Here is a 20754-nt window from a genome sequence, read left to right as displayed (position 1 = left end):
CCACCCTCCCTTTGTTTAGTGGCTCTTGTTTGCAGGTTAATTATGTCTTCCTGTTTAGTGGGCGCTGCTACGGTCTTTGACTGGTTGCTGTTGAAGGACCAGGAAGAAATTTCCCTGCATTGGCAGGTTTTGTCTTCCCCATAGCAATTCGTCACAACTTTGGCGGTTATGGCCTTGGGTGGAATTCTTTAGTCTTCTCTTCCCTATATGGGGGGGGCGTGAAGTGGTGACTCACCCCCCTGCAGCGACGATTCCAGGGTCCCCCTCTTAAAGGGGTTATATATATGGGTGTCACTGGCCATACACTGAAAGGTCATCAGAGAACTACCCTGCGTGCGGGGATATGGGCTGGGCTGCCTGCTACACTTACATCCCACAGAGCAACCCCATATCCCATTTACCCTGATGAACCCCAGTTCTGCCTGGCTGGGGGGCTGGGAGGGATACACGCTCAAGGCCTAAGCCAAGGTCTTCCTACATTCGGAAGTTCAATATAGTTCCATATAACGTGGTCAAAGTCTTTATTCCTTCCTTATGATGCCTGGGGGCTGGGGCTGTAGCTGCCTAGTCACACAATAACAACTTTGTAAAATATACAGTTTTGAGTCCCCCCCCCTTTTATTTCCCCTTCTACATGGGTTCTGTTTCTCTTCTCTCTCTCTCTCTCTCTCTCTCTCTCTCATTTACGTCTCACCATGTTTAGTGCACATATAATTATGTACTTTTTGAATTTTCAGTAAAGATGTTTGGGTTTTTTAATTTAAAAAACCCCCAATAAAATTCACACAAATGTAATCTACACAAATTAATAACTGCACCACACTAAAAGATAGTCAGATATTTACCATACCAGCATGGAGCGCCATTTCCCTTTGATGGCCTGGTAAGCATTTGCACAGAGGAACCCATCTATGAATGATAACACTGAAACTCATGGACCTCCAATGAAGCTGAATGTCAGAGGATTCAGAACTGACAAAAGAAAGTACTTTTTCACAGTGCATAGTTGAACTATGGAATTCACTCCAACAAAGATGTAGTGATGACCACTTACTTGGTTAGTTTAAAAGAGGATTAGACAAACCTGTGGAGGACAAGGCTGTTGATGATTACTAGCCATGATGGAAGAGATGTTCTGCCTCCATGATCAGAGGAAGTAATATTTCTGAGTACCAGCTGCTTGAAACTGTAGGAGGGGAAAATGCTCTTGTGCTTTTGGGTTTTCTACAGTCATCTGTTTGGCTGCTGTGATGACAGGATGCTGGACTAGAAAGACCACTGGGTTGATCCAGCAGGCTCTTCATATGTTCTTCCCAAATATATGGTGCCCAGAGCCAAAGGAGGATTATGCAAGGATGAGATGGAAACTGCACCACTTGCCTGACCTGCATGGTTCTTGCATGCAGATGGCTACCAGTGCTATTTTTCTATGAAAAGGTGCTGGAACTGCGTTCTGGTGAGTTCCGACTGGAAAAAAAAAAGTCCTGATGATTACTGTCGGCACTGGGATCACAATGAAGCAGCTCCTAGTTGACACTATTGCTGTACTATATGAATCAGGACACAGACCCTGAGCCGGCCCTTGACAAGCATTGGCACTTGACAAGCTCAGGTAGATGTCTGGCTTGTGCCTGCCATACCCCATCCTGTATGGTGGTCAACAGGGTTGAGGAGCCAACCTTTTGAGTTTCACGCAATGCCACCAACACAGAGCCACCAATAGATAATTACTATAGATCTGGTTATCCTGTTCCAATAGCGGTTGTGCATTTCTTCTCACTGCCACACCCACAAGCCCTACATTTTTTATTTTTACCTTGTTTGCTCCTGAATGTTGAAATCCACAGCTCCCCATGCACCCTTAACTTCTGCCTGTCTACTGCATTTCAGGCCCTGCATTTCACTCATCACTGCTGCCTCTGCCAAGTTAAATATAGCTTGCTTCCTCCCCACCCTGATGCAGAGATGGCCCTCAGAGAAAATGTGGCCACTGCTTGTGGTTATACTGGAAGCTCTGGAAGAAGGAAAAGGCAGATTCTTAGGTATGGAAGGAAACTGCTGTAAGAGCTCACTAGTGGCACCAGAAGGAACACTGTGTTCAGGGCCCCTCATACCTGGCTCCTGGCTCTGGCAATGGAATTCTCTTTTCACAGTCTCCATGTCAGGGACTGGTTGAATGATGAGGAGTGGAGGAAGCTGCCTGACCATGACATACACAAGTACCAGAAAAGCACAGAGGGAGAGGACTGGAATTCTGGCTCCTGGTGATGGTAAACTGGTAAACTGGAATTCTGGCTCCTGGTGATGGTAAACACCCCAGAGGAGGGGAAGAGCTGGGAAGTACTGGAGGCTGGGAGCTTGGAGGATGAAGAAGAGGAGGAAACAGTCAAGTGTTCCAGCAAAGACAGGAATCAAACTTAGCAGCTCCACCACAGAATCACCCTGACAGCTTCTCTGCTGACAACCTGCAAGGCCCACCCCCCAACTCCCAGAACAAGGTGTCTGTTGTGTGTTGTAACAGAGAGGCAGGCAGACACAGAGAGGGTCCCTTGGTGCTCGCCATAGACAGAGGAAGGGGCCTGACACAGAGGGGTAGAGAATGAAGGGGGAGTTAAAAAGCCAGTCCAGGCAACTGCTTCATCTAGACAGGAGCAACCCTTAGAAATCTCTGTGTGTTCTCTGCTTCTTTAATAAAGAAACTAACTGTAAGTTAGCCGGTGTTTCATTGCCTTTCTCTTATCTACGAATGGCCTGTTCTCTTGGTTGGTTTTAAGATCTGGAATTATAGCTGCTGTTGGCCTGAACTGGAATTCTGCTGTTAGGTTACATCCACACTAGGATCTCCATGCTATTGGGGTCACTGTTTCCATGTTTGCATTAGCCACCTTTGAATTCACAACTGAGTGCTTTCGATTTTATTCCTTTTATACCTAGCTTGATGTTCCCCGTCCACATTAGTGGGATATATTCACACTGTGTTTTGTTGCCTCTGGCCCTCCCACCCATGACATGCAACCCCTCAACTCAATTACTCCTTCTCTACCCACCATAAGTTCTGGAAACCTCAGGTCCACTGTGGGCACAGGTTTAGCTGTGCAAGCACACCTTTACATGTTTTATTTTTTGAAATAAACACTTTCAGATATAACAGATTTGCAACCATAAAATAGGCAATTATAAAACAAATTATACAATTACAACCATAAAACAAGTGGGAAAACAATTAAAAACAGTAAAATGTCAATCAGTCTTGATGGTAGATCTGCAGAATGGGTGTTCATGTTTCTCTTAATTGATTTTTCCACCTCAGTGACTTTCTGTAGATAATCTTCATGCCTCTGCCACCCCATTTCAGCACATCATGGCATCTGTCACATTGTCCCTGCTCTGAAGATGGTAACTGGAAACAGGAATCCTGTTCCCCAGATGGAAATGTGGTTACTTCTTTACTTTTCTATTTCATTGATTGAGCTTCAGTTGTTTGGGGATTCAATGAAGTTCTCACGTTAGATGATGGAGAGATGTTATTGCTCAGTCCAAAATAATACTTACTCAAACTTTGTGACTAACCCCTGACTAATCCTTGTCTTCTCCAGTCAATGTGAACTGTTACTTATGAATTTATCCTGGCTGAGTTTGAAAGTATCGACAAATGAAAACTATCTCCCTGGGGATAGCCACCCCCTGCCCCGCTCCCCAAATCTATAGAACAGCTTCCTTTAAACACAAATTCACCATATTACACAGAGAGCGATATCTCACTTCCTGCAGGAAACAAACTCTGGGGTTTAATACACTATTGATTCCTTGCTCAATGGGCAGCGAGAGGGAGAGGCACTCTTACCTACATTATGAAACTGGCAGGGATATAAAACAAAGAACTTGGAAAGCACACAGCTTTTTTCCTCATGCAAGGAAGGGAAGTAATCTGGTGTAAAGAGAAATGCAGAGGATCTTTTTTATGTGTCAATGTTATCTGTACCCCACTAGCCCCATTTAATGCCACCTCCTCTGCTATTTCTTTAAAGAAACACTGAGCAATCCAAGTGGGGGGAGGGCAGAGTGGGCGACCCACAGCCACATTCGAAGCCATTCCTAATAGCAGCTCATCTAAACATGACCACATATTCCAAGGGCTTGGTACTCTCAGCCATAGTTTCCCCAATAGGTCCTCAAACCTGGAAGCAAGGGACTCACCACTGCTGAAGGCCTGAAGGGCCTTGCCTGCTTCCTTCCATCTGGGCAGAGAGGGCTCCATTTTTGTTTTTGTTTTTTAAATTGCTTTTATTTTTATTTTTTTATGTCATCATAAATTGTAATTGATATGAATGCTGTATTCTTAGTTTTAGATTTTATGATTTATGTGGAAATTGATTTCCATTTGGTTGTGTACTTTTTGATGTGTTTTATTTATTGCCTATTACTTTTGTTATGTTGGTAATTATGTAAATCTTGTCATGTTGTGAGCCGCCTTGAGCATTGTTTTAATTATGGAAAGGCAGCATACCAATAAAATGATGATGATGATGGAGGAAGCAGGACATGCAAAGTCAGAAGCATTGTAGGCTGCACCTATCCAATACACATTGAACAGCTGAGATTATGGTTTTAGGGAGAGCCATGTTCAAATTTCATGCAATCACCAATGTAAGGCTATAGTTTAGATTAGTTTGGGCCAGAGAGCTTCAGATTTGCATGGGTGCCAGAAAGTGCACAAATCATGCTGTGCTCATTGTCAAAGTGATAACTTTTTCTTTCTTTCTTTGCTAAATCCTCTATTTTTATAGTTAGTAATCTGTATTATATGTGGCATAACACAACTGCAATAAAATCTGAAAAATTCTTATTTCATCCTTGAAAAGTCTTTAGGAGTTTTCAAATGAAGTAGATAAAGAAGAGTGCTTTATGATGATTTGCTGGTGGTGAGCATGATTTGTGCACGAGAGAAGCAGTCAGAAACAATGGTTTGGCAGCAGTTTTGGATTAACATCTTCCATTGAGTGAAACTCAAAGGCATGAAAATAAATAGCTCCCCTAAAATGTTGAGTTTTTATATTAGGTTTTAAATTTTTGAATGAGATCTGAATATTCATAAAAGCCACTTTCTTGAGTAGACAGGGGACATAAGATGCTCAGGCATTTAATTTCATAGGTCAAACATAAGGATGGGTGAATCAGTTTCTCTCGCTTTCTCGTTTTTTCCAACCTTAGATGCTCCACATTTCCACATCTGAGGTTTTTCTTTTTTAAGTCCTCATATAAATTTAGCAGCATTTCATTGTGAATTTCTCATAATATACAAAACTTTGCATGCAATTTTGCTCAATTTACACATTTTTGCAAAGGAATTGGACTTACATTTTGCATGTTATTTTGCAAATATATGTGTCATTATGCGCACTTTACCATTGTATATGCATGTTTCTGCACATTACTTGATTGGAGAAATGCATTGTGAAATCAAGTTTGAATTTCAGAGGATGACTGTTTCTGCTACTCTTATTGTCTTGAAAACTGTAGATTAGATAGGTTTGTCTATAAATGCCTATAGTCAGATGTCACCTCTGAACTTAGTGGGGAGTTTGATCTAGGCAGAGACTGTGAGTGAATTTTCACACGGAAAACCGCTCTAAAATAGCCACTTTGCTTTGACTATTCAGAGATGCAGGACCCATGACCTTGCTACTTCTGAATCCGCACATCTCTGTAACATCTGAAGTCAAATATTCACATCCTTTAATATAGTTAGATGGGACCATGTGTGATGAAAACAGCACTTTGAAAAAAGATACAAGACTATGTAGTTATTTAGAAGGTGAATACATGTACACTCTTTCACACAAAGACTTGTACACATGCACTAACATGTGGTATGAATGTCCAGTGTGCTTACAACTTTAAAAGGAGGTAGCTGCCCATGCAGCAGGGGAAGGCAGGAAGTGTGGTAAATGTTGAAGAACAGAGTTGTGTGGGGAAAGGTTGCCATTTTGTCCTCTGCCTCAGTCAGCAAAGCATATTGGACTGCCCTTGAATTAAAGCCAGGATAGTGCTGTTCCATTTTTGTATTTCATTTCAGCACTGCTTGTTCAGCTTGCCCGTGGTTTATGTACCACAAAATTAAGGGGGTTCAGATGTTACATTTAATGAGTGTACAATCTGTGTGCTCATGTACACAAATAGGTGAACTGTACACTCATATCTTTGTTCACATGCAATGTTCAATGAGTGTATAATCTATGTACCTGTGTGCAACTGGGACGCAGGTGGCACTGTGGTCTAATCCACTGAGCCTCTTGGGCTTGCTGATCAGAAGGTTGGCGGTTTGAATCCCCACAATGGGGTGAGCTCCCATTTGCTCTGTCCCAGCTTCTGCCAACCTAGCAGTTCAAAAGCATGCCAGTGCAAGTAGATAAATAGGTACCACTGTGGTGGGAAGGTAAACGGCGTTTCTGTGCGCTCTGGCACTCATCACAGTCCACCATGCACCAGTAGCAGTTTAGTCATGCTGGCCACATGACCCGGAAAACTGTCTGTGGACAAATGCCGGCTCTCTCAGCCTGAAAGTGAGATGAGCACCACAACCCCATAGTCACCTTTGACTGGTCTTAACCATCCAAGGGTCCTTTACCTTTACCTTTTTTTACCTGTGTGAGCAATAGTTGAATGATACAAATAAACACAAGCACACACCTTCACACAAACACTTGTGCATGTGTAGAGAGTCCTTGGACCAGTGTTCAGTGTAACATGTGAACAAACCTTGGATCTGGCACCATTGCTGTTTAGCTAAACTTTGACAGGTAGCAGATGAGGACTTGAAGAGCAAATGGGAACTAAACTTCACTTTCCTTTCCCCCCACCCCAGTCCATGGGTAGCACCTACTGTAAGGACTGAGCCAGTACTTCTCCACTGACCTCTAATTTATTGCATGTTTTGTTTAGCAGGTAGGCACTTGAGAAATGTTCTAGCACCATTTAATTTTCTGTGCCTGCCTGCCTGCCTGTTCCAGCTCTTGTTGTCTGCTGTTTTCTGGTAATCTTTTAATCTGAGAGAAGCTAGGAGGCTGCCTTCTCTTATTTCCCATGAGTTTTGCAGCAAAGGCCTCTGTAGTACAATACAAGCGCTGCTGTTTCCCTGAAGGCTTAACTGCTTTCTCAAATGTTACTCTTGCATCTAGAGGCACCAGCTCTCAAGAGCCCCATGTATGTAAGCAAGGCTCCCCGCCCCCACTCTGCACACCAGGCCTTGAAGCAAACAATAAGATATTGGCAGTGCTAAGCCAAGTCTTTAATTCTTTACAAGATGCTGAGAGCATCCATCACTTTCATAGGTGGAAGAGCTGCATCTCTCCAGTGACTGAATCTTCCAGAAAGCTATGCTGATATACACTGAAAAGCTCAGGCAGAACTTGAATTATTTGCGCAAATGGACGCTATTGACCTTTTTCAATTCATTTATCAAATCCACTCCCTCCCGTTTGAGTTCAGTCCTTCCCCCAGTTAGGAAAAAGCCTCATTGATTTGAGGGGAGCATATGCAAAGGAACCCAGGGGCAGAAATGCAGGCTTCAGATGTGATGAAGTAAAAGGGTGTTTTGCCCCAGTGCTGTGCTCTGCTTGAAAGTGCTATAATGATAAATAATGTGTCATCTTACTTTTAAAGAATTGTGTGAGAGCAGCATAATAGGCTTTTATGACAAATAAGGACTTTGAGGAGTTGGCTCAAACATGCAGAGCTTTTTCAAATGCAAGAATCAACTCCCGATGCTAAATATCTAGCAAATACTTGTCACGCTGTTTGTTACATGTACTAGCACAAGGTGACAACTGCCTCATTGCTTTGGGGAAGAATTAGAGTATAGCATTGGGCAAGCTTCCAATTTTGATGCAGATCATGTTGAAACACCAGAAATTAATATACATGATTCATATACATACAGTGGTACCTCGGTTCTCGAAATGCTCGGCTTCCGAAATGTTCAGAAACCGAGGTGCGGTTTCCCATTGGTTGCACTCAGCAAAAGCCGCGTCATACATTCGGGTTCCGAAAAACATTAAAAAACTGAAGCATTTACTTCTGGGTCTTTGGCGTTCGAGAACTGAAACATACGACAATGGAGGCGTTCGGGAATGGAGGTTCCACTGTACTTTTACTTGTGTTTAGTTTTAATACAACAATTCTCATGCACCAGAACTTATTGGAGCCACATCATCAGTGCCAGATTGTGAGGGGTCCCCGAGATTTTGACTGCCTAGGGGCCTCCACTGAATATAGCAACAGTAGCAGCACTGAGGGCCAGTTTGAATGGTATTTTTCAAGGAGTCACTGGAATTTGAGTATAGACATAGCCAAAAGAAGCTATGTATATTGCCATGAAATATACAAATTATTCCTATTGAAACTACAAGCTAAAATATATTTTAAAGCGTATGATCTGGAGTTGGGGTGTGAAGTAGTCATAGCTTTTCAAGAAAAAAAAATACAAGCAAATGGGCTGAGAATGATTTTAGCAGGTGAGTATTTTACTTCAGTAAAAATTGCATCAAATGTACTTTAACGGCAGGGTATTCTTTTTCTTTTCTTTTTGTAAATGCTCAGTTTAATGTGAGTTGACTGGTGAATGTGCATAAAGACCGCAATTGTGTGCATTCACGTGAAGCCATGGAGAATGAGGACGTCTTGATAGCATGAACAGGGGATTTTACATATTGGCTGGCGAATATGAATAATCGCCAACAGATGTCACAGAATGCACACTGTTGCATGAAAATTCATGCATCGCGCCAGCAATATTTATAAGCATAAAATATGTAGATTGGCCCCAACTGATGTTGTCCACTTGTTCGAACCTTCTCCATTATCACTTGGAGACAGTACAGTTCGTTCATTCATTCATTGAAATTATTTATATTCAGTATATAAATCTTTCTAGGGTGGCTTATTACAGTGACATATTTTTAAAATGCAATAAAAATAGTAACATATCAATAACACATCAACATCCTTTCCACATGATGGTAGTTGATGGTAGTTCACACTGTGGTGTATGGTGCGCAGATGGTCCTGCTCCCATGAAGCAGCTGATGGTAGAAGACTTTTCTTTTTTCTTTTTCTTTTTAAAGAAGCATAGAAAATCACAACACACCTAAATCTCTATCCAAGTGAGGAAACATCAAACGTGGATGAAGACAGCTAAAAATGGTAAATGACCCCTGGACAGTTAAGTCCTTCTTCTTCTTTGGTGATCACTCATAGCCGAGTAAGATTGTCTTCTATAAACATGGTTTTAACAATGAGTCTATAAGTAACTGTGGAGGCCAATTCTGGATCCACATGTCCTTCCACAGTTGGGACATTGGTTTCCGGGTGGGAGTTGATCACGGTGTGGATTTGCCAAGCGTGCCTTCCTCTTAGCACATTTCTCCCTTGCATCCTGAGTTTGAGTGTCTTCAAAGCTCATGACACCTTTGGTAAAGGCTGTTCTCCAACTGGAGCACTCGCAGGCCAGTGTTTCCCAGTTGTCAGTGTTCATACTACATTTTTTAAGATTTGCCTTGAGACAGTCTTTAAACCTCTTTTGTTGACCACCAGCATTACACTTTCCATTTTTAAGTTTGGAATAGAATAATTGCTTTGCAAGACGATCATCAGGCATCCAAACAACATGACAAGTCCAACGAAGTTGATGTTGAAGAATCATTGCTTCAACAATGGTTATCTTTGCTTCTTCCAGTACACTGATAATAGTTCGCCTGTCTTCTTTCCGGGTCATGTGACCAGCATGACTAAACCACATCTGGTGCAACGGGACACCGTGACAGAAACCAGAGCGCACGGAAACGCTGTTTACCTTCCAGCTGCAGCGATACCTGTTTATCTACTTGCACTGGTGTGCTTTCAAACTGCTAGGTTGGCAGGAATGAAGACAGAGATGAGGTGGAATATCAATGAGTTCTGTGGGTGGTCACTGCACTATTCCTATGGCTAGCTGCACAAGGAAGAGGTATACCAATAGGGAAGGCCAACGGGGGCCTAATCCAAGTTCCTGTATCATCCAGCTGGTCCTCAAGCCACATGCCACTGCTTTACTTTCTTTCAGCCCAATGACATGCAAAAGGGTGTTTTGTGCACATTCACTCCATGCTTTCTTGTGGATGCACAGCATCACATTTAGGCACATTATCAGTTGTGCCAGCATGAGCCAAAAGATGTGCAATTTATAATGGAATACTCCTGCAGGCCCCACGGCCATTCTCTGGAACTGGAACAGCTACACAGCATTCCCAGGAAGGGGTCCTGGTGTTCTGGGACTCACAGCTGCTCTCTTGTCAGCTCCCGGTCTTAGCACAGTAAAACAGCGCAGACAGAGGTGAGGAGGTATCTGGGCATACATACTTTATTTCTACTAATTACAGATTAAAAAACATAGCAAACATGTATGAGAGGAGCAGCCCTCATACAGACATCGTGTATCATTGCAAAAGAGAGCAGAAAGAAAAAGTACAATAGTACCAGAGACAGAAGTCACACAGACTGGCTTCCTTTCTCATGGAACAGAAAGTAAACAAGAATCAGATGTTCCTTGCAATGGGAGGAGTGAAATGCTAACAATTTATAGCCCAGAAAGCAGAAAGGAAGATCTTAGACATTTTCCATGGTCATAATTGATGGCTATTTTAAAACCAAACTAATAATTATTATGAACGTGATCAACCTGGTTAGCTCTTCCATAGAATAAATTTCTAGTAGTTTTTGCTCGCAAATAGTGCAAGTCTGGGGTGGTTAACTTTTAGTAATAGCTTTGTGAAAAAGGAAGTTGACATCTCTATTTCTAGATTATCATGAAATGTGAGTCTTAGTGTAACATTTCTTGGAATCAAATACTTGGTTTATGGCAGCTGAGATAAGAGAGAAAACACTGACATAAATGCTTTCCTGAAGTCTCCTAAAAGAAGGTGGAGTGTAGATGAACAGAGATTGGGGGGGGGGATGAGGGAGAAGTCATTATAAAAATGGAACATACGCTTGGCTGGGGTGAAGTAAAACCAAAGGAAAATGTATCTTAATGTCTCTCTGATATTAATGCATTGAACTGACTAGCAGAGAGGATCAGAAGGAAAACTCATTCAAATTATTGAAATCTATTTAACCCAGAGCTTTGTAGGGGCTCTGTATGATTCCAAGTCAACTGTCAAATCAGGTTGCCTCGGGGCATTCTTGTTTTTAGTCCAAGAGTAATGTTAACAAGTTACCTCAAGTTAGAATGGTGTTTCCACTGAAATCTCCATGTCACTCTGTTGACCATCTGGACAGGCATAACACAACTACTGTTGTCTATGTTCTGGTAACCTCTAGGTTAGATTACTTCAACGTGTTATATGTAGGGCTGCCTCTGAAGACAGTTTAGCTGTTGAAGAATTCAGCAACCGGGTTACTCTCTGGAACAAGACAGTTTAACAATATTACACCGGTCCTACCCCAACTGCACTGACTGCCAAATAGTTTCCGGGCTCAATTCCAAGTGCTGGTTTTGACCTGGAGAGCCAGACCGCAATACCTCAAGGTCTGCCTCTCTCCATATGAACCTATCTAGACCCTGAAATTATCCTCTGAAGCTATTCTTAGAGTGCCTCCTCCATGAGAGGTCCAGACAACGGCAACACCAGAATGTGCAGTGGCTCCCCTTTTGTGGAATGGTCTCCTCGGGGAGGCTCACCTGGTGCTTCATTATACACTTTTAGGTGCCAGGCAAAAAATGTTCCTCTTAAACCAGACCTTTGGCTGATTAACATTCCATACCCTTTTAAATGTGTTTGTGGGAGTGGGGTTAGTTGTTTTGTTTTTGTTCTAGTTTTCATTATGTATTTTGTGTATTTTACCCTGGGATCTGCGGATGAATGGTGGTAGACAAAATTAATAATTTCTGGTGGTTCCCTTACTGTGAGAAGCAAAGTTACAGGAAACCAGGCAGAGTGCCTTCTCCGTAGTGGCACCCACCCTGTGGAACACCCTCCCAGCAGATGTCAAAGAAATTAACAACTATGCGACTTTTAGAAGACACCTGAAGGCAGTCCTGTTTAGGGAAGCTTTTAATATCTGATGAATTATTGTATTTTAATGTTTTGTTGGAAGCCGCCCAGAGTGGCTGGGGAAACCCAGCCAGATGGGTGGGGTATAAATAATAAATTATGGTGATGATGATGATGAACAACAATAATAACACACCCTCCAACATTTCTAAAATGAAAATAGGGATGTCCTAAGGAAAAGTGGGACATTCTGGGATCAAATCAGAAACTGGGATGGAGGGTCTGTAATAAATACACAAAAACTTATTTCAATCTGAGGTCCTCCTCTGAGGGTCTTCTGCCGATTCCTTCACTGGTTCCCTCACTGCGAGAAGCGAAGTTACAGGGAACCAGGCAGAGGGCCTTCTTGGTAGTGACACCCTCCCTGTGGAACACCATCCCTTCAGACGTCAAGGAAATGATCAACTATATGACTGTTTTAGAAGACATCTGAAGGCAGCCGTGTATAGGGAAGTTTTTAATGTTTGATATTTTTTCGTGTTTTTACTATCCTGCTGGCAGCCACCCAGAGTGGCCGGGGAAACCCAGCCAGATGGGCAGGCTATAAGGAAGACGAAGACGAAGACGAAGACGAAGACGAAGACGAAGAAGAAGAAGAAGAAGAAGAAGAAGAAGAAGAAGAAGCTGCACAGCTGTATGTGCCAATACCTTTTTTTTTTTAAAAAAAGATATTAAACCCTAATTATCAGCTATGTTGAAGGAAGTAAGAAAGAATTCATCACAAACACCCATTCTTCCCCACCATGTAGCTGATTACCAGAATGTAGCTTTTGAAAATGGTGTTGCAAATGCAGCCTCAACTTCTTCACAGTCAGCAGAGTTTAGCATTTATTTATTTATTATTTTTAAGGGCTTCAGAAATGGAGGCCTGGTTGCACCACCTGCCCACTGCTGGGCCTGAAGCTAATCTCTCTGAGGCAGTAGGTATATAGGCAGGTGAGCAAAGCTCTAAAGTGAGTAGCCTTGCTTTGGTTAAGTAATGCTTTAGATTTTACAGAGAGCCAAATCAGCATGTGTGCACAGAATTCCATCATGTTCTATGGGAAGAGAAGTAAACAGCAGAGGAGAATTGATCTTTTCATACCAGGCATGGAGCACTCAAGTTCTGTTAATCTGATTTCTGGAGAGTGGAATAGATTTATTTATTTCCTTTATAAATCACCAACAGCCATCTCTGTCCTGCACTGCGAGTGTGGCACAGTGCATTACCTGTCTTGTACTTCTGAAATTGTTTAATTGTAGAGGTGGAAGTATAGCGATTGCAGAAAGTGCCTTGATTGCAATTGAAATAAATATTGTTGTTTTCCTCCAATCAATAGTCAAATATTCAAATCCACCTGCTTTTTTATCTTATTTTTTTATATTGCCAAACTGGAAGCAGAAGGTCCATTTTCATGATTATAGTCAGTGCTTTTTTTCAAGAAAAATAGGTGCTGGAACTCACCATGAGGTTGTTACAGTAAGTCGCTGAGCGACTTGGGGCGGTCCTGAACAGATGCCAGTTTGACAGCAGTCCTGTTCACCACTTGCAGAGGTGCTAAAAACTAGGGCAAGCTGTCTTCCTCGTTTGTTTGGAGCTGGCCACTGGTTCTGGTGCAGATCAAAAAAGTGTGCCCCACCAGCCTTATTCTCTTAGATTCAGGAAGATGCCTAGGGCAGCTCAGAAGGGCTCTCATGCAAATGTGTGCATTTGCAAAAATTGAAAGCTTAAAGCCCACTGCCACTACATAGAAAATGGATTGAAGAAAAGGAAATATGAACTGGCTCCGCCCCATAACTTGACCAATCACAGCTAGGACCAAGTAGGAGCTAGGCAGAGTCACAGATCTAAAAAAAGTGTAGACGTGCACACGCTGGCTGGCTTCATATTAACTTGAAATGTTTGTTCTGGGCTTATCAGAAGTACATAAAGACAAGAAACGGGGGGAGAGGGTGCTGGCCCACAATGACGACCACCTGACAGGTGCTGGAACTGTGCTCCAGTGCACTCTGGCTAAAAACAAACACTGGTTATAGGTTAGGGATGGGGAAAGTTTCTTAGCCTCATCTTAGGAGTTCAGACAGGAGTTTTCTCAGCCATTCCTGGAAACTCCAAGATGGGCTCTACCACTGAGCTGTGACCCATTAAATCTCTCTCTCTCTCTCTCTCTCTCTCTCTCTCTCTCTCTCTCACACACACACACACACACACACACACACACAGAGAGAGAGAGAGAGAGAGAGAGAGAGGAGTTTTGCAAGTGGAAAAGTGAATGATTGTATGCTTGCTTGCATTAATGTGTTCTGCCCATGGATAGTTAGCCAATGTACTGGAGAGAAAGGATCTAGCCAACCTTCTCAATGACTTTTTTTCTTTGACATAGCGCTGAATTCAAACTTTTGATTGCCCTCCACCTACATTCTGAAGTGGCACTGTCTTTATCAGAATTATGAGATCAGCTCCTTTTCTCCTTCCCTTTTCTCTGACATTTGCTTCTTTCCCCCCCTCTTTTCAATCCCATTGTAATAGAGCAATTCATCATGCAATATTCCTGGTCTGATCGGAGCAGCTTCCTCTGCCTACCTTTATATTTGAAGTGGTGCGGCCTCTCTTCACCACCACATCCTCCGGCTTGTTCCAGCTTGTGCTGTAATTCTCAGTGTCATCAGTTATTCAGCCCAGGCCACATTATGCATCTGCTCAAGAATGATTATCTAGCCAGAGAAATCAATAAACTGAAGCTCTATTAATAACGCCCATTGTAAGGGGGATGCCAAAATGATTGTCGTGCTCTCTTGTGAATGCAGAGCCTTAACAGAGAGGAAACCATCAGAAAACTATTAGAATTAAATCATTCTGACACCATCATTTAAGGTTTCTTTAATAGCTGGGTGTCAGCACCTTAATACTTCTGTGTGCTAATAGCTTTTCTGCAAGGGGTGGTAGCTGGGAGCTGCGAAAGCTTGCCATCTAATCAAGAGACTTTTGAATGCTTACCTTTCTCTGGCGACTCAAATGCAAGCACCTTGCCCTCAGATTGCTTTATTGGTGACTGGAAATTCTCCGGCTTAAAGTCATCCTGAAACCAGAGTGCTTGGGTAATGATCCTGTCTCAAAAAAACCCCAAACAAAACAAAAAATGAAAGATGAACAGCGAGACCGAAGGATGATGTTGATCAGGGCTGTTTTTTCAGCTGGAACTCAACAGAACTCAGTTCCAGCACCTCTCAGGTGGGCACCATTGCCATTATAAGAGAACAAGGAGGTGTTCATGGTGAGTTTTGGCACCTCTTCTTTTCCTAGAAAAATAGCACTGATGATGATGAAAATTAAATTTGTATACTGCTCTTCTCTGGAGATCTCAGGGCAGTTCACAACGTAAGAATACACGATAAAAACAAGAACAATAAACACACACACACAACCTCATAAACCTCCCTGGCCCACCCTTCCCATATACACATTTAAAAGAGGTATAAGATGTTAATAGAATAGAATCCTGTTTTGTGGCAACCTGCTTTTGTACTCTTGTGTATCCTTTATCCCAGGGGTCAGCAAACTTTTTCAGCAGGTGGCCAGTCCACTGTCCCTCAGACCTTGTGGGGGGCCAGACTATATTTTTTGGGGGGGAGGGGGGAATGAACGAATTCCTATGCCCCACAAATAACCCAGAGATGCATTTTAAATAAAAGGACACATTCTACTCATATAAAAACATGCTGATTCCCAGACCGTCCGTGGGCCAGATTTAGAAGGCAATTGGGCCGGATCCAGCCCCCGGGCCTTAGTTTGCCTACCCATGCATTATCCTAGGTATGCTTACTTGGAAGAAGTAACAGGAAGTGAAACCTATTCCCTGTTTGCATATTTAAGATAATAGTCTAAGTAGACCAAAATGACACAGGTGATGGACATACAAAACTGCCAGGAAATGAATCATACAACTGGCCTGTCTAGTCCAGTACTGGCCACACCCACATTTACACTTTGGCCACACTCAGTTTTTGATGCGCATCCCACAGAGGGCTGAGCGGCTTGCCCTGAAATGCTGCGAAAATCTGTAGGGCCATTCACCTCTTTGTGGACTTGGAGGGAAAGATTTTTGCACTTTTCATAGGGGCCATGAGAATATCCCCCAAAGGAGAAGCTAGCCTCAAGAAACCCTCATCACGTTGCCCTTGATGACTCAAGGTGGTCAGTGATCTCTGTTGCACTATCTCTCTTCCACCTTGCTGGTGTTTTCCATCTGTGAGGCAAAGGGGACTATGTTTTTGTCACCAGCCACACTCAGCTGATCAGTGCAGATCAACCAAAACAACCAATGTTAAATTTTTGGAGGGAGAATTCCTCCTTTGCCTAGTTGTGATGTGTATTGCATTTCATATTCTGGGTTTTTCTTTCTGTACACTACTCAGCTATTCTTTCTTCTTCTTTTGAAATCATTTTTATTTTTATTTTACAATACAAAATTCTAAAAAAAAATTCAAATATATATCCATATATATTCCTCCGAATCTCAGGACTTCCCCCCACCCTCTCCTTGGAGTCCCATTTTAAACATTGGAAACTGCATCTTCTTCCATGCTTTAACTATTATATCAATCCATATTTTCCATGGTAATTGTTACACTACAAGTAAAATAAAAATCCTGCCAATGTTTCCATCTGCTTATGGTGGTCTTTTGAATAACTTATAATTTTCCCCCACTCTTTTGTAAAGTTTTTGGTTCCTCGGTTTTCCAGTCAGCTTTGCCATTTTGGCATAGTCAATCAGCTTGGTTTGCCATTCTTCTCTGGTAGGGACTTTGTCTTCTTTCTATCTCTGGGCTAGTAACATCTGAACGGCCGTTGGTCTATACATAAAAAGTCTTTTCTGGTCCTTTGGGGTGTAATTCCTAATAAAAAAAGCTTCTGCTTTTTAAACAAAACTTATTTTAAACATTTTTTTCCCATTTCATTGTATATCATCTCCCAGAAAGCTATTACCACTGTACAAATCCACCACATATGATAAAAGGTACCTTCTTTTTCTTTTTGTTTCCAGTAGGGATTTGTACTCATCCTATACATTTTTGCCACCTTACTAGGAGTCAAATACCACCAGTACATCATTTTCATATAATTCTCCTTCAAAGTACAACAGAACTCAGCTATTCTTTCAATGTGGTGTGGCTTATAAATCCTGAAATAAAGTCTCTCTCTCTCTCTCTCTCTCTCTCTCTGTGTGTATTCAGTCAATAACTGATTGAGGAAGTAAACAGTAAATAAAGGCACAGTGCAGTAGATAAGCTGCTTTCTAATGACATCTGGGATGTGGGCCTCCCAAATTATGATTTGCAAGGCCATGTGCCCTGATCATTGGCTGCCACATTCATGAGGCTATATGACTCTCCTGTCCACTTTTCAGTGGGCAGAGCCAGAAGCCATCTTATTTCACCCCTCAGATGTACAAAAGATGCTGTATCAATGAGTGCTAGGCATGAAAAACTTGCAACTAAAATATAATCATTGATATTTCTCCTTTTGCAGCACACATTCCTTTCAAGTAAACTAGCAATATTAACACGAGAAGCGGCAATGAAAACAATTAAGGACCTAAAACAACCCAGTCAGAAGTAGCAAAGCACTAATGAAACCACCAGGGGGAAGAGAAGCTCAACACAACAGCTAAGTGAGAAAAATCCCATATAAGGAAAAGAGTTAGAAATGCGAGCACTGGCTCCCTTCTCTGATCTTCACCAGCAAAATATAGATCAGTGGTTCTCAAAGGGTGTGGCAGGACAGGATGGCAGGTGTGGAGGGAAGATTGAAGGACAATTAAAGAAATGTTTAAGCCTTTCAGTGTAGTATAGTACCAAAACGTTTTTGCTTTATTTGCAGAATATGGATGGATACCTTTCCAAAATCAAACACTGCTAGCAGTTGTTTCTTTTGGTTTTCCAATGTATTCCTTATCAACAACAAAATTGGTGTGAGTTTGCCATCCATATTTTTTTCCCCATTTGCTCCCAGAACCCTGCACAATAAAGCTTCCAGGATCTAGGGGTGCCTATGTGTGTAGAGGTCTATATGCAAATACTCCTCCCCTCCACCAGGTGTCCATGTTCATATGTGGATTGAGGTGGACAGAGGGGCAAGCCACATATCAGTTGAATGGGAAAGGAGCTCCTTCCTACATGCTGTTCTACCTGTGTTTCCCCTTCCTCTGTGCCACATGTGACGGAGGTTACAGTGATGAAGCTCAGTTTAGTGATGGGAGCTCTAGGTTGCTTTGGCTAAGCCAAGCCAGCTGTCTTCCCTGCCTATAAAGTGGGGAAAATACAGATTTCCTTCACTATTGCGATGATAAATTATCTATGTACTATAAATGAAACTGACAATTACAAACCTTGCAAACCAGATGCCATGCATGGGAGCCACCAGTTTAAATATACCAGCCTTATGGCTACTGATAAAGAAGAAACTCCTAATACATGTACCATTCTCTCAGTACATAAAGCAGTCCAAAGATATAGTTTTGGTTCTGTTCTGTTTTGTTTCTCAAAGAATCATAGAATTGTGGCGCTGTGGGTTAACCCACAGAGCCTAGGACTTTCCAATCAGAAGGTTGGTGGTTCGAATCCCCGCGACGAGGTGAGCTCCCATTGCTCGGTCCCTGCTCCTGCCAACCTAGCAGTTCAAAAGCACGTCAAAGTGCAAGTAGATAAATAGGTACCGCTCCGGCGGGAAGGTAAACGCCGTTTCCGTGCGCTGCTCTGGTTCACCAGAAGTGGCTTAGTCATGCTGGCCACATGACCCGGAAGCTGTACGCTGGCCCCCCTGGCCAATAAAGCGAGATGAGCGCCGCAACCGCAGAGTCGGTCACGACTGGACCTAATGGTCAGGGGTCCCTTTACCTTTTACCTTTAAGAGACCCCAAGAGTCATCAAGTACGATCTCTTGCAATGCAAGAATATCAACTAGAGCATTCAGGACAGCTGACCATCCAACCACTGCTTAAAAACCTCCAAGGAAGGAGGTCCATAACCTCCTGAGGGAGACTGTTCCACTGTCAAATAATTCTTGCTGTCAGAAAGTTTTTCCTGATGTTTAGTTGGAATCTCCTTCCTTGTTATTTGAAGCCATTGGTTCGAGTCCTACATTCCAGAGTGGGAGAAAACAGGCTTGCTCCATCCTCCATGTGACAGCCCTTGAGATATTTGAAGATGGGTATCACATATCCTCTCAGTCTCCTCTTTCCCAGGCTAAATGTACCCAGCTTCCTCAACCATTCCTCATAAGGCTTGGTTTCCAGACCCTTGGTTGTCTCTGGTTGCCCTCCTCTGCACATGTTCCAGCTTGTGAATATCTTTCTTAAATTGTCGTGCCCAGAATTGGACACAGTATTCCAGGTGTGGTCTGACCAAGACAGAATAGAGTAGTACCATTACTTCCCTTGGTCTGGATACTATCCTTCTGTTGATGCTGCTATAAGAGGCCTGCTGTAATGCCAAAGTCTTTTGACTTGGTTTTGCTTTCTGCCTGCTCTAAATATTGCATGCCACTCTCAGGCAGCTGTCGGAACTGCTCCCTAACATTTTGCAAATGATCCTGGCTGCCCTTTAAACAGGCTGGTAAAAGAGAATCAGAAGGGGGGGGGTGCGGAACCAACATCTATGCTATTTGCAAGCGTTCCTGGAAAAATAACTGTTTTGCCGCAGACTTTTGTAGCCTTTTGAGATTTATGCTTCCTTTTAGAGACTCTCTCCTCCTTTTGTATTTGCTTTTAATGCTTAAATGGTGGTCTATAATCCTGATGGAAAAGATGCCTTCAGTCAGCAGGATTGTTTATTTATCCAAGCTGTAGACAATGCACTGGCAGGTAAAGGGCTGCCATTCAGATGCATGGATAACAAATGCTGGTGTATTAGTGCAAAAGATTAAAGATAGCTCTCTATTGCCTTGGGAGAAAAGTAGCTCCTTTTGTATTTTCAGCAGAGGGAAAGAGGCTGGAAATAGGATGAATAGGTGCTGTTATCTGTATTAATGTAGCATATGGAGATCCACAACATTTTTCAAGGCCCCATTGTGCTAAACATTGTAGTAAGTGCCCCTCTCTGCCTCCTGTATCTCCTATCAATGTAGACAAGATGAGTGCAAGCTCCAGGGATGATAGGGATGGGACTAACTTGGGAGAAGGAGCTTCCATTTCTGCTCCTGCTATAGGAACGACAACTTAATTCCTGGCTCCAACTCCTGTGTGTTTAACAGCAACTTAATCTGCAGATGCTCACAGATGATGATGCTTACCACCGTGCCCTAAGACACATCACATGCTGTGGATGACACTGCTGCTAAAAGTACAAGAGCAAGACATGCCCCTTTCCCTGATCAGTTGACAACCCTATGCTGAAGAAATTCCATACGACAACAGGGTCTTTCCAAAGGGGACTCCCTTTGGATGCCTGTTAGTCTAAAATGTCTTCTTCTTTTCTTTGGTGATTGCTCATAGCCCAGTAAGATTGTCTTCCATGAACACAGTCTTAACAGTGAGTTTTTAAGTAACTGTGGAGGCCAGTTCTGGATCTACACATCCTTCCACAGTGGGGACATACGTTTCCGGGTGGGAGTTGATCACGGTGCCTTCCTCTTAGCTCATTTCTGCTATTCGCCCAGAGTTCATGTTTCTTCAAAGTCCATGGCACC

Source organism: Podarcis muralis, chromosome 17 (genome assembly GCF_964188315.1).
Source record: "Podarcis muralis chromosome 17, rPodMur119.hap1.1, whole genome shotgun sequence".
Classification (NCBI taxonomy): domain Eukaryota; kingdom Metazoa; phylum Chordata; class Lepidosauria; order Squamata; family Lacertidae; genus Podarcis; species Podarcis muralis.
This window is presented reverse-complemented; position numbering follows the sequence as displayed.